The sequence below is a fragment of the Talpa europaea genome (assembly GCF_964194135.1).
Source record: "Talpa europaea genome assembly, chromosome: X".
In the NCBI taxonomy this organism is placed as follows: Eukaryota; Metazoa; Chordata; class Mammalia; order Eulipotyphla; family Talpidae; genus Talpa; species Talpa europaea.
Genome location: NC_140081.1, coordinates 46,372,516 through 46,387,007, shown reverse-complemented (window position 1 = coordinate 46,387,007; position 14,492 = coordinate 46,372,516). Strand labels below are relative to the sequence as shown.

Here is a 14,492-nt window from a genome sequence, read left to right as displayed (position 1 = left end):
CTGTGTCTTCAAGAGTACTTATTCATTCTTTCATTTCATCTATTCTGCTTTCATTGCTTTTCCCAGAGTTCTTTAGTTCCTCCATTAATTCTTTGATCTCTTGCATTTCTTTTGCTTCCCTCTTTAGGGACTCAATTTCATTCTTCTGACCATTGTTTTCCCTCTTTAGGGACTCAATTTCCTTCTTCTGATCATTGTTTTCCTTTATGACTTCTGTCAGTTTTTTTATCACGGCAATTTTAAATTCTCTTTCTGGAAGGCTCAGAAGTTCTTCCAAGTTACTGTCGTTGCAATTTCGGGGGTGATTTTCTTTTTGTGGTGTGCTTTTTTCCTGAGGAGTTGTTAGGTTGCGTGTGGTTCTTCTACTCCCTACTGTCTGTTTTCTAATTTGTCTTATGCATTGGGACACTGTGTTGCTGGGACTGGCCGGCATCTTGGGTGAACTTCTCTGCTCCCCTCTGGCTTCTCCAGGGGCCATCTGTCTGTTTCAAGCAGACTTTACTGAAGAAAGGTCCCTGTTCTAAAATGCCGATGTGGGGACACACTCCCCTGTGTGCCTGGTCTGCCCCGGCGGTGGGTTCCCTCTCCCCCTTTGGGTTTGGACTGCAGGCCAGAAGGGGCCTGGAGTGGGCGAGCTTCCCCGCTCACCTCTGGCTCCTGAGGGAGCCTTCTGCAGGCAGTCTTTACTGAAGAAATGTCCCTGTTCTAAAATGGCAATGCGGGGCGCACTCCCTGCGCTCCGGTCTCGGACACACTCTTCTGCGTGCCCAGTCTGCCCAGGCTGTGGGTGTCTGCTCCCCCTATGGGCTCAGACTACTGGTCGGAAGGGGCCTGGTGTGGGCTAACTTCCCAACTGGCCACTGGCACCTCCAGGAGCCTTCTGCTCTTTTCAAGTCGCTAGGTGGCGCCAGAGATCTCTCCTAGAGCCCTTGGGGAGCTGATTTTTCCACCCAGTGGTACAGGGAACAGAGCGGAATCGTAGGGTAAACCTCAATAGCTTTGGGGTGCTGTGTCTGCCTTGTGCCCCACTGTCGTGGAGAACCCACGCCACGAATTTTGTGCTCAGGGTCTCAGTTCCAAAGCCCTCAGGTCCAGGACGCGGGCTGTAGCCTAGTTCAGTGTCCGCAAAAATGGAGCCTTTTGAACCCAGCTCCTGTGCCTGGGTGCCTGGTTCCTGATTACTCAGTGAGGGGTTTTCACCTCAGTGAGGGTCCCCGCGCGTCTCCCCGCAAGCCTAGGTCACAGGCGCGGGGACCTGGGCTGCCGAGATCCGTGTTTGCTTTTCAAGCATGCTGCGCTGCTTTTCTGCACAAGCTTACAGGCCCGCCCTGGGCTGAGTGCAGTTCTCCTCCAGAGTCTCTTTGCTCTCTAATGGCGCCCGGAGCCGTTCGCTCACCGCCATGGCGAATCCTGCAGGGTTCTCCACAGCTCCAGTTCACGGGGTGTGGTGGCTGAAACAGTTCCTTTCCACTCACAGTCCCGCTTGCTGCATAGTTTGTTCTTGTTGGTCGTTTTAGTTTTTTTTTTTTTCCCCTCCTCTTTGCTGGTCGGAGAGTGCCGACTCTGTGGGTGGGAGAGGAGAGCAGGGTTCTGCGCTTTCCTCCCTTCTAGTCCTCTTTTTTGGCAACTTTCTTCTTCGGATAGTTTGCTGGAGTCGTCCGTTTATTTTCCGTGTCCCAGTTCTCATTGGGACCTGCCGCTTTTCCTCCCTATTAACTTTTTTTAATGGGAGATCTTACTGGCAGTGTCTCCTCGCTGCCATGTTGCTCCGCCCCCTCCAGTATCATTTTTAAAGCACCTTGACATTACAGTGCAGGATCTACATCTCAGCCCTGTAGCTATTCCATTGTTCCTGAGCTCGCTATTTTCCACATTTGTGGAATGAATGTGTTGTGAAATAAAAGATCACTTTCAGCTGAGGTCAGTGAAAGAGTATAACCCATAGTATTGCCTAAATGGAATTAGGTAGCTAAATTCCAAATATAGCTGCCAAAAGTTATTTCAGAGTAGCTCATGCTAGTACATTAAACAGTTCTATAAAAATTAGAAGGAGTCTGCACCATATTATGCCACATGTTGCTGCAGAGCAATGCACAATCCAACCTCTTGGAACTGAAATAGAACCTGACAGAAGAGCATTGGAAATGTGTGGACACTTGCAAATACTTTTTTGTCTTCTCTGTGGCCAACATGAGGAACAGTGAGCTGAAGGACATCTGGAACATCTTTGGAAGCACAGTTCAGGCATCTGGGTCTGTTCACAGCCCTCTTGAGAGCTGTGGTACCCTTGCTGTCAGACTAGGAGATGTGCAAGGAGGGCAACGTGCTGATCACAGAGCAGGCCTGCGTATGGTAAATGATTTTCAGGTTTTTCTGCCCTTCTGCCATTATGATTGTGCTGCCTGATGGGGCACCTGCATTTGTTACATTGTTATTACATTGTTACATTTGTTTACTTCTGTGGGCATGGCAGGAGTATTGAGATAGTCACCAAGAGAAGAGAGGCAGGAAAGAACAGGAGAGAGAAGGGAAAAAAGAAGGCCAGAGAAGTCCAGAGTGAAGACTTGCCTCCAGCCTCCAGGCACCCCAGCACCCCTGCCTGCTGTGTACTTGGTTGCTGCACTACTTGTAAAAGCTCAGTGAAAGCCACTGAGGGCTCCAGGACTCCTCCTTTACCCGCCAGTCTGCTCAAATCATAGGAAACCTGCTCAGTGGCCATTCCTGTCCCTACACCGTGTCTTGAAGCTTTTCAGGTGTGAGATGGCTGGATTCAAGGGGATCATCAAATACATGTAGGATGCAGGGTCCAGAAGCTTCCACAGATGGGAGAAGACTTACCAGAGAACAAGTTTAGTCGGCAGAAGACTCAGAGGCGGAAGACAAAGACAGATGACGGGCAGTTGGGTGAGGGCCTTCAGAAAGGACTCCACCACACGATTGCCTCCACTGTTATGCCACTGTGGATGAAGACAAGGGAGGATGCTATGAATGAGGAAGCTAGAAATGGGTATGGGTAGTCAGGAACAGGGTGCCCCAAGCCTCATGCTCAGTGTCCCATAACAATTTATCAATGTAAATAAGGAACAATGGGTTGGAATCAGGGTGTCCCCCAACCCAGTCAAAAATGGAATGCTCAGAACAGCAACACAATAACACAATGCTACAGCAATGGACCAAAGCTGGTTTCCAGGAGGTAGGCCAGGTACTGTGGGAAAATCAGTGGGCCCCAACCAATCAGCAAGAAATAAGTCAGAGACACCCTAAGGCCCAACATCCCCATTCTCTGCCCACTAAACCTATATAAACTCCTGCTTTTGGGCCCATCCGTGGCTACCCACTCGGGACCCCTCTCTGTTCAAATAGCTATCCTGTCATTTCTCCTAACTATCAATAAACCTCTTGCTTTGCAGCCCAACTTTGGTCTCAATGTTGAAGTCTTTCCTTCCAGGTATAAGAACCGAGACAGCCCCCAGAGGTCCCCAGGCCCCTGAGCCCATTCAATAAAAAGAATAAAACTTGGGCAGGAAGATCTCCTTGGAGACTCAAAGGGGACTTTTGTCAGAAAAAGGTCTTTGGTTTTGGGGGTTTGAGATTTTTTTCTTTCCCAGCACATGAACCAGCTTCTAGCACTGGCTCTTGCCTGCCCACCTTGGCCTTGAGGCACTAGGGATGGGAGAGCAGCCACCAGAGCCAGGCCTTCTCCTTTCCTCTGACCTTTGGTGTACTTTGCCTGAAGGTGGATTTGCTGAGGAATTAGACAGCTTGGCTGCCCTTCTTCCCTTCTTCCCCAACACACACTCACACACTCCCAAACCAGGGCTGGAAGTCTTATGGATGAGAAGAAAACAGGAGGCTTTAGCTGGACAAGAGTAAAGTCAATGCTGAAACTGAGTGGATATTAAAAATGGTCCAAGGCAATACAAAAAGTTAGAATGGAGATATAATTTCATCATTGTGTTTAAAATTTTCATAGATGTGTGTTGTTTCAAATAGGATATAACATTCTTTCTAATGTTATCTAGATAGCACATTCTTGCTCAGTATTGATGTTAACTGTCAATCTATTTCTATTTTTAGTTACCTACTTGAAAGGCTGTAATTATTTTTGTAAACAAAATTAACAGCTTTCACAATTACATTAATTATTGTAGTGTTTAATGTAACATAATATATATCTAAAATATGCATTTGTACTTTGACAGAATTTCAACATATAACCATGTAAGTTTTAACTCCAAATTGTATTTGGAATATTTATATTTGGACGTATACATTTGGATATTATTAACTAATCCAATAAAATTCCCTGTTCCTAATACTATGACATTATGCTGATTAACTTTAACCAGGAAATCACATGATCACTGATTATACACAAATTCAGGGGCTACAAAAATGACAATTAAATTGTGAATAAGTGCATACACAAATATGTATATACATACGTGTATATATGTGCGTATGTATCTATAATAAATACACTCCAGCAAAAGAGCACCAAAAATATCTGTACTTGAACAAATTTATTATTCATTACTGTGAGGGAGAACACATGCCATGAGGAACCATAGGGTGTTTCACTTAGAGGGTATTAGAAAGAAATGATTATAGGATTTGGGGTTGGATTGGGTGGTTTGGGGAGGCAGGGATTTGCTTTAGACTGGATACTGTTAAAAAGCACAGGGGGCAGGGAGTACCTGTGGACATCGTTGCAAATGAGCAGCAACTAGAGGAACACGATGGCCAGCATGCTACAAGCCCAAGTGATGGCCAGCATGCTACAAGCCCAAGGGGATCTTGACTGCCCCTAGCCTGCCAGGGAAGCAGGACACCAGTTCCCATTGAGGCGGCCTTGCCCACTTTCTCTGTGCTCTGGTGCATTGGCTCTGACTTCTCCTGGCTCCCTTTGGTTCTTTGATCCCTCCTGTGTGCCTGAGTCACTACCCAACACCACTAAAGCCAAGAGTGGTGAAAGCTGTTGCCCTCTAAGCTCCTGTGGCCCCTGCCTCCATGGAGCTCAAGATCATGCAAGTCAGCATCAGGAGGAGAGTGAAAAGCTCCATCCAGCAGTTCAAGGTAGAATCCCTAAACATTTCAAATTACATACTGAACAACTTGTGTTGATATTTGTTGGAAAAAATTTTATTTTATTATTTTTTTTTCAGGTTGCAAGTAGTAAGTTACTTGTCTCTTTGAACATTAAAGAACACATACCTTGTACAGCATGGTGGGTGAATACAAATAAATGAACACTGTCCATTTATTTGCAGAGCCAGCTCTAATTAAAATATAAATAATTGTTTCCTTTCAACTTTTGTTCATCAAGAGTTTCTCAGTGCTTTCTCTTGAATCCATACCTGTCTATTCCCCTTTCATTCTCTTTCTCTCAACAAGAGAGCAGTTAATCACTAATCAGATAATTAATTAAAATGTGTCTACTTCCATGGTAATAATCATATTTATGGACACTTGATGCTGAAAAGCTTTCTAATCCCCTGAAAATAAAACACTAAGAGTGGAATGACTCTTCCCAGTAGGCAGGCCAATTCAACTTTGCTACTTAGAAATCATCTCACTAATTATAAACGATTTGGATAGTTAGGATAGGAATGGTCAATGAAGCAATGAAACACATTTAGAAAGCAATGCATGAACAAGTGGCACAGGTAACATATCTTTTTTTTTTTTAAAGATTTATTTATTTATACAAGCACTGGGTACAGTCAGAAGTGCGGGAGGGTGAGAGAATTCACCAGAGCCAGAGCAGGGAGCAGAGCTGGCAGAAGGACCGAAGTACGCTGCTGAGGGGAGCAGCGGGTGGCAGGAGAGGTCTGTGCGCCATGTGGGACCCTCCTCAGGTGGCCGGGGAGCAGCCGGGTATCGAACCTGCACTGCAGAGGCTGCGGGCAGCTTTGCAACCCAGCACTCAACCGCTGCGCCACCGGGGAGGCCCAGGTAACATATCTTTTAAAAACTGATGTTCAATTGCATGCCACACCAGTATAAAATTTAAAAGCTCAAGATACATTGAGTCTTGGATGGAATTCATCACTTGCTTCTCACCTTATCATCAAAACACAAAACAGACCTCAGGATCATTCAGTTAGCTAATAAATACCAGCCAAACCTGTGTATCTCAGTGGGTTCTACCACTAACACCCCTGCTAGTGGAGAACTTGCAAGTCTGAATAGCTTGGGTTTGAATACTGCCAACTTCTCTGAACTACAAAGCCAGATGCAGTGGCAACTAATGTCCAATCCCGAGATGACTGGTCCAGATAATAGAGAATCCCTTTGTCCAGAGCATGCTCTCAAATCCTGACCTGATAAGGCACAAAATTATGGTCCATAAATGCAGCAGTTAATACAGAGAAACCCAAATGTTTACCATATGCTAAATAATCCAGGTATTATGAGACAAACATTGGAACTTGCTAGAAATCTAGCAATGATGCGGGAAATGATGAGAAACCAGGGCCCAGCCTTGAGCTACCTAGAAAGCATCCTAGAGGGCATGTAATGCATTACCGGCATGTACACAGGTACTCAGGAACCAATGCTGAGTTTTGTACAAGAACAGTTTGGTGGCAATCCATTTACTTCCATCTCTAGGTGAAGCTAGCCAACGTTTCCGTACAGAAAATAGAGATCCTTTATCCAAGCCATGGACCCCACAGTCTTCCCTGAGTACATCAGCTTCTAGTGGCACCACCAGCAGTATGAGGAGGCACTGGTGGCACTGCTGGGTAGAGTTCAACAGTACCAAATTTGGGACCTGGAGTAGGAGTTAGTATGCTTGACACACCAGGAATACAGAGCTTGTTGCAATAATTAATTGAAAAATCACAACTTGCACAAAAAGATGTTGTTTGCCCCCTGCATGAGAAGCATGATGCAATCACTAAGCCAAAACCCTGACCTTGCTGCACAAATGCAGAATTCCTATGTATTATCAGCAATGCCAAACCCTAAAGCAATGCGGGCCTTATTACAGATTCAGCAGGGTTTACAGACACAAGCAATAGAAAACCCCCTCTCCCAGGGTTTACTCCTGACTTGGGGGTGTTAGGAAGCACTGGAGGCTTTTCAAGATCCAATGGGTCAAGTTTTGCACCTAGTGAAAACACAAGTCGCACAGCCTGAACCACCAAACCAGTCACCAGCACTTTATCTGACAAATGTTGCAGGCTTTGCTGGAGTAAATCCTCTGTTACAGAATCCAAAAGTCAGATTTCAGTAACAGCTGGAACAGCTCAGTGCAATGGGGTTTTTTGAACCATAAAGCAAGGTTTACAAGCGCTAACAGCAACAGGAGGGGATATCAATGCAGCTATTCAAAAAGCTTACTGGCTCTCAGCTACCATAACAGCATTTCTGTATCTTGAAAAAATATCATCTATTTTTGATAACAGCTCTTAAATCTTTAAAACACCCACTTCATTTCATTTTGACTCTGAATTCTGTGCTATTAGAAACAACCCAGGATGATGCCTTTTAAGGTGGAGTGCAGTGAGATGTGTGGGTTTCTGTTTTTTTTTTTTTTAATAGTGGGAACCATTGTTTTTTTGTTTAAAACTACTGAACGCATCAAACACATTGGCATTTATTGTAATTAAAAAAAAAAACTGTCTCCTTTTATAGTTGGGTGAACAGATTTTTGTCTGCATCTCTCCAGTTTATTTGCTTTGTAAACATTGACCTATGGTAGTATTTTGTGTAGAATAAAAGCATTTTTGGAAGCAAATCATGTGCATTCTATAATTTGTGGCACAGTATTGCTTATTGGGACATTTGCATGCAGTTTTACAAACAAAATGCTATACAATTTATAGTATTGACAGTTTTCTTTCTTTGTGCACAATATAGCATGCACTTTGGGGCTGCATTTTTAGAAGCACCGCAGTAGATTATCTGAGCAAAACACATAGAAACCAAACAAACAAAAAATGAGGAAATACTTTATTTTTTTTATTTTTTTTTTTAATTTTTTTAAATTTTTTTTATTTATAGAGGCATGTTTTATTTATTTGTTTGTTTGTTTGTTTGTTTTGTTTATACATGCACTGGGTACAGTCAGAAGCACGGGAGGGTGAGAGAATTCACCAGAGCCAGAGCGGGGAGCAGAGCAGGCAGAAGGACCGAAGTACACTGCTGAGGGGAGCAGCGGGCGGCAGGAGAGGTCTGCGCACCATGTGGGACCCTCCTCCGGTGGCAGGGGAGCAGGCGGGGATCGAACCGGCGCCGCAGAGGCCGCGGGCAGCTTCGCAACCCAGCGCTCAACCGCTGCGCCACCGGGGAGGCCCAGGAAATACTTTAAAGGTGAGTATTTCCTAATGGTATACCATCTTACAGCATCTTTGATAAACATCTCTTAGCAAAAGTGCCAGTTAGTCAAGTTTGTTGAAAATACAGTAGAAAAGCTGATCCTGGTTATCTGTTTAAGGACATTTAATTGTATGGACAATATCTCCCTCCAACCCTACCGCCCCCCCCCCCCCGCCCACCACCACCCCCCCCTCGCCCCAAAGTGCATTTGCCTAGGAATTGTCACAGGAATTACTTTGTAATTGAAATGTTGCTTATGTTGTTTTCACTGAAAGTATGTTATTTTTAACTGCTATATAAAAATTGAACTATCTTTTGCATTTACCAGTTTTCTCATGCATAAGAAATACATGAATTTAAAATGATTTGTGAACCTCTTGTTTTTGAAGGGTTTTGGTAGTTCTATTAGGAAACAGTTAAATACTGTGCTTTTCAGAGCCTCAGAGAAGTGGAATGGGGGGCAGACAGGAATCTATACTGGGTTGGACCAACCTAAATAAATATGGCAATCAAGATTCTGTTAGGGGAGGAGGCAGAGCAACATGGCGGCGAGGAGACACTGCGAGTAAGATCTCCCATTAAAAAAAAGTTAATAGGGAGGAAAAGCGGCAGGTCCCAGTGAGAACTGGGACACGGAAGATAAACGGACGACTCCAGCAAACTACCCGAAGAAGAAAGTTGCCATAAAAGAGGACTAGAAGGGAGGAAAGCGCAGAACCCTGCTATCCTCCCCCACCCACAAAGTCGGCACTCTCCGACCAGCAAAGAGGAGGGGAAAAAAACAAACTAAAATGACCAACAAGAACAAACTACGCATCAAGTGGGACTGTGAGTGGAAAGGAACTATTTCAGCCACCACACCCCGTGAACTGGAGCTGTGGAAAACCCTGCAGGATTCGCCGCGACGGTGAGCGAACAACTCCAGGCGCCATTAGAGAACAACAGAGACCCCCAGAGACCTGCACACAGCCCCGGGCCGGCCTGTAAGCTTGCGTGGAAAAGCAGCGTGCTTGAAAAGCAAACACGGATCGTGGTTGCCCAGGTCCCTGAGCCTGTGACCTAGGCTTGCGGGGAGACGCGCAGAGCCCCTCACTGAGGAGAAAGTCCCTCACTGAGTAATCAGGAACCAGGCGCCCAGGGACGGGAGCAGGGTGCAAAAGGCGCCATTCCTGCGGACACTGAACTGGGCCTGAGGGCTTTGGAACTGAGACCCGGGGCACGAAATTCGGGGCGTGGGTTGTCCACGACGGCGGGGCAAAAGGCAGACACAGCACCCCAAAGCCATTGAGGTTTACCCTACCATTCCCGCTCTGTTCCCTGTCCCACGGGGTGAAAAAACAGCCCCCCAAGGACAATAGGAGAGATCTATGGTGCCACCTAGCGATCAGAAAAAAAGGTCACTAACACCCCATAGAACAGGGAAATTTCTTCAGAAAAGACTGCTTGAAAAGGGCAGAAGGCTCCCAGAGGCGCCAGTGGCCAGCTGGGAAGTTAGCCCATGCCAGGCCCCTTCTGACCAGCAGTCTGAGCCCACATGTGGAGCGGGCACCCACGGCCAGGGCAGACCGGGCGCACAGAATAGTGTGCCTGAGACCAGATGTGCAGGGACTGCGTCCTGCATTGCCATTTTAGAACAGGGACATTTCTTCAGTAAAGACTGCCTGAAACCAGCAGAAAGCTCCCTCAGAAGCCAGCGATGGCTCCTGGAGGAGCCAGAAGGGAGCAGAGAAGTTCACACAAGATGCCGGCCAGTCCCAGCAACACAGTGTCCCAATGCATAAGACAAATTAGAAAACAGACAGTAGGGAGTAGAAGAACCACACGCAACCTAACAACTCCTCAGGAAAAAAACACACCACAAAAAGAAAACCACCCTCCAGATCGCAACGACAGTAACTTGGAAGAACTGAGCTTTCCAGAAAGAGAATTTAAAATTGCCATGATTAAAAAAATGACAGAAGTCAAAAAGGAAAACAATGATCAGAAGAAGGAAATTGAGTCCCTAAAGAGGGAAAACAATGGTCAGAAGAATGAAATTGAGTCCCTAAAGAGGGATGCAAAAGAAATGCAAGAGATCAAAGAATTAATGGAGGAACTAAAGAACTCTGGGAAAAGCAATGAAAGCAGAATAGATGAAATGGAAGAATGAATAAGTACTCTTGAAGACACAGAAATAAAAAGAACCAAAACAGAAAAGGAAAGAGAAGTACGAAGGAAAAAGACCGAAGAAAGACTTCGGAAACTATCTGACTCCATGAGGAAAGGAAATATAAGAGTTATAGAATACCAGAAGGAGAGGAGAGAGATGTAGGAACAGAGAAAATATTCCAGGAGATAATTGAAGAGAACTTCCCAAATGTGAAGAAGGACCTGAAAATTGATATACAAGAAGCAAGAAGAACACCAAACTTCCATGATGAAAGGAAAAATACAGCAAGACATGTAATAGTAAAGCTCCCAAGAATCCAGGACAAGGAAAAATAATGAAGCTGACAAGAGGGAAGAAACAAATAAGGTTCAAAGGAAAATTAATCAGGCTGACATCAGACTTCTCTGAAGAAACACTATGGGCAAGGAGAGAGTGGAGGGACATAGTCAACAGACTCCAAGAAAACAGATGCCAACCAAGAATACTCTATCCCACAAAGCTCTCCTTCCTCTATGAAGAGAGAATAAGGACCTTCCCAGACAAACAAAACTCTGGAATTTCATTACGACTAAACCCCCACTCCAAAAAATACTACAAGGAATCCTAAAGCCAGAATCTCAGAGGGACGAATAATAACGAAAGAAGTCAAAAAAAAAGTTATTAAAAGAATAAATAAATAAAATCAAAGGAAAGACAAACACAATGGCAAATACAGAACTAACATATATTTATTAACTCTAAATGTAAATGGAATAAACTCTTTAATAAAAAGACACAGAGTTGCAGCCTGGATTAAGAAACAATACCCAACCTTTTGCTGTCTCCAGGAAACACATTTAGCTACAAAAGATAAAAATAGACTCAAAGTTAAAGGATGGAAAACAATCCTACAAGCAAATGGACCAAAAAATAAAGCAGGAACAGCTATACTTATATCAGATAAAACAGATTTCAAACTCAAAAAAATAAATAGAGACCCCAATGGTCACTACATTATGATCAAGGGGACAATACTTCAAGAAGAAATAACACTCATTAACATATACTACCCAACGAAGGAGCACCAAAATATATCAGACAACTGTTGTCATCTCTGAAAACAGACATCAGAGAAAACACTTACGTAGTGGGAGACTTCAACACACCACTATCAACAATGGATAAATCAACAAGACAAAAAATCAGTAAAGAAACTAAAGCTCTAAATAAGGATCTAGAGCATTTGGGCTTGACAGACATCTATAGAACACTAAACCCCAAAAAAACGGAGTACACTTTTTTCCAAGTGCACACGGATCATTCTCCAGGATCGATCACATACTGGGGCACAACGTAAACATCAACAGATACACCAAGATTGAAATCATACCAACCATCTTTTCTGACCATGAAGGCATCAAACTAGAAATAAACCATAAAAAGAAGGCAAGGAACTTTCCTACCTCATGGAGATTAAAAACCACACTACTGGAAGACCACTGGACTAATGAGGAGATCAAAGAAGAAATTAAAAAATTCTTTGAATTGAATGACAAGGAGGACACCAATATCCTAAATGTATGGGATGCAGCAAAAGCCGTAATAAGAGGAAAATATATAGCAATCGAAGCTCACATCAAGAAACAAGAAAGAACTCAAAGAAACAACCTAATCTCAAAGCTCAAAGATCTAGAAAAAGAACAACAAAAAAACCCCAAAAGCAGTAGAAGAAAAGAAATAATAAAAACTAAAGCAGAAATAAATGAAATTGAAACTAAAAAGCAATCCAAAAGATCAATGAAACCAAGAGCTTGTTCTTTGAAAAAATCAATAAAATAGACATCCCCCTAGCCAGGCTCACAAAGGAAAAAAGGGAGAAAGCACAAATAAACAGGATCATAAATGAAAGAGGAGAAATCACAACGGACACAGCAGAAATCAAAAGAATAATCAGTAACTACTATGAACAGTTATATGGAAACAGGTTCAACAATCTAGAGGAGATGGACAAATTCCTACAACTCTACAATCACCCAAAGCTAGATAAAGAAGAAATAGAACACCTAAACAGACCAATTACAAGCAGCAAAATTGAAATGGTAATCAAAAACCTCCCCAAAAACAAAAGCCCAGGACCTGATGGATTTACAAATGAATTCTACCAAACATTCAGAGACGAATTAGTGCCTATCCTTCACAAACTCTCCCAAAAAATTGAGAAGGAAGGGACAATACCAAACACATTCTATGAAGCCAACATTACACTAATACCAAAACCGAACAAGGACAACACAAAAAGGAAAACTACAGTCCAATCTCCCTAATGAACACTGATGCAAAATTCCTCAATAAAATTTTAGCTATCAGAATCCAACAATGTATCCATAAGATAATTCACCACGACCAAGTAGGATTCATGCCAGGGACACAAGGATGTTTCAACATCTGAAAATCAATCAATGTTATTCAACACATCAACAGAAAGAAATATATAAACCATATGAAAAAAAAAAACATATGATAATATCAATAGATGCTGAGAAAGCTTTCGACAAAGTGCAACACCCATTCATGATAAAAGCCCTTGAAATTCTTGGGATACAAGAAACATACCTCAACATCATAAAGGCCATCTATGGCAAGCCAACAGCCAGTATCATTCTCAATGGTGAAAAGCTGAAAGCAATTCCATTAAGATCTGGAACAAGACAAGGATGTCCACTCTCATCACTGCTTTTCAATATAATACTGGAAGTCCTAGCCAGAGCAATAAGACAAGAGAAAGACATCCAAGGAATCCAAATAGGAAAAGAAGTCAAACTATCACTATTTGCAGATGATATGATAATATACATAGAGAACCCCAAAAAATCCACAGAAAAACTAATTCAACTCATCAATCAGTTCAGTAAAGTGGCAGGATACAAAATCAACACGCAAAAGTCAGTAACCTTCCTATAGACAAACAATAAATCTGAAGAAGAAGAAATAAAAAAAAACCCATTCCTTTTATTATTGAAACAAAAAAATCAAATATTTGGGAATAAATCTAACAAAAGAGGTAAAGGACCTATACAAGGAAAACTATAAAACACTGCTAAAAGAAATAGAAAGAAATCCCTGCTCATGGATTGGAAGAATAAACATTATTAAAATGGCCATCCTTCCAAAGGCAATATACAGATTCAATGCTATTCCAATCAAAATTTCAATGCCATTCTTCAAAGAAATAGAACAATTATTGATGAAATTCATATGGAATCACCAAAAACCCCAAATAGCCAAAGCTCTCCTGAAAAAAAAAAGAAGGGAATGGAGGCATCATACTCCCAGTCTTCAAAATATACTACAAAGCCATAAATATCAAAACTGCATGGTATTGGAACAAGAACAGACATACAGACCAATGGAATCGAATAGAAAATCCAGAAATAAACCCACAGATTTATGGTCAACTAATCTTTGACAAAGGAGCAAAGACTATGCATTGGAGCAAAGAAAGTTTGTTCAATAAATGGTGCTGGGAAAACTGGGTTGCTACATGCAAAAGAATGAAGCTTGACCACTACCTCACACCATACACAAAAATCAACTCAAAATGGATTAAAGAACTAGACATAAGACCTGAAACCATAAAATACATAGAAGGAAATATAGGCGAAACACTACGTGATATGCACATCAAAGACATCTTTACAGATACATCACCCAAAGCAGTGATAGTGAAGGCAAAGATAAACAGCTGGGACTACATCAAATTAAAGAGCTTCTGCACAGAAAAAGAGACAATAACCAAAACAAAGAGAAACCCCACCAACTGGGAGAACATTTTTGCACACAACACTAATGATAAAGGACTGATCACAAAAATCTGCAAAGAGCTGATGAGACTCAACAACAACAAAGAAAATAATCCAGTCAAAAAATGGGCAGAAGAGCTAAAAAGAAACTTCTCTGAAGAGGAAATGCAAATGGCCAACAGGCATATGAAAAAATGTTCAACATCACTTGTAATCAGGGAAATGCAAATCAAAACTAC

At 42.7% G+C, this 14,492-nt stretch overlaps 1 pseudogene across 1 annotated transcript; it reads left to right on the top strand.

The window, feature by feature from the left end:
* The first annotated feature begins 2,822 nt into the window (after positions 1 to 2,822).
* On the top strand, positions 2,823 to 7,654 carry LOC311187550 (ubiquilin-1-like; annotated as a pseudogene). The gene is made up of 2 exons: positions 2,823 to 3,007; positions 6,169 to 7,654. The product of its transcript is annotated as a ubiquilin-1-like (transcript).
* The last annotated feature ends 6,838 nt before the right edge of the window (positions 7,655 to 14,492 follow it).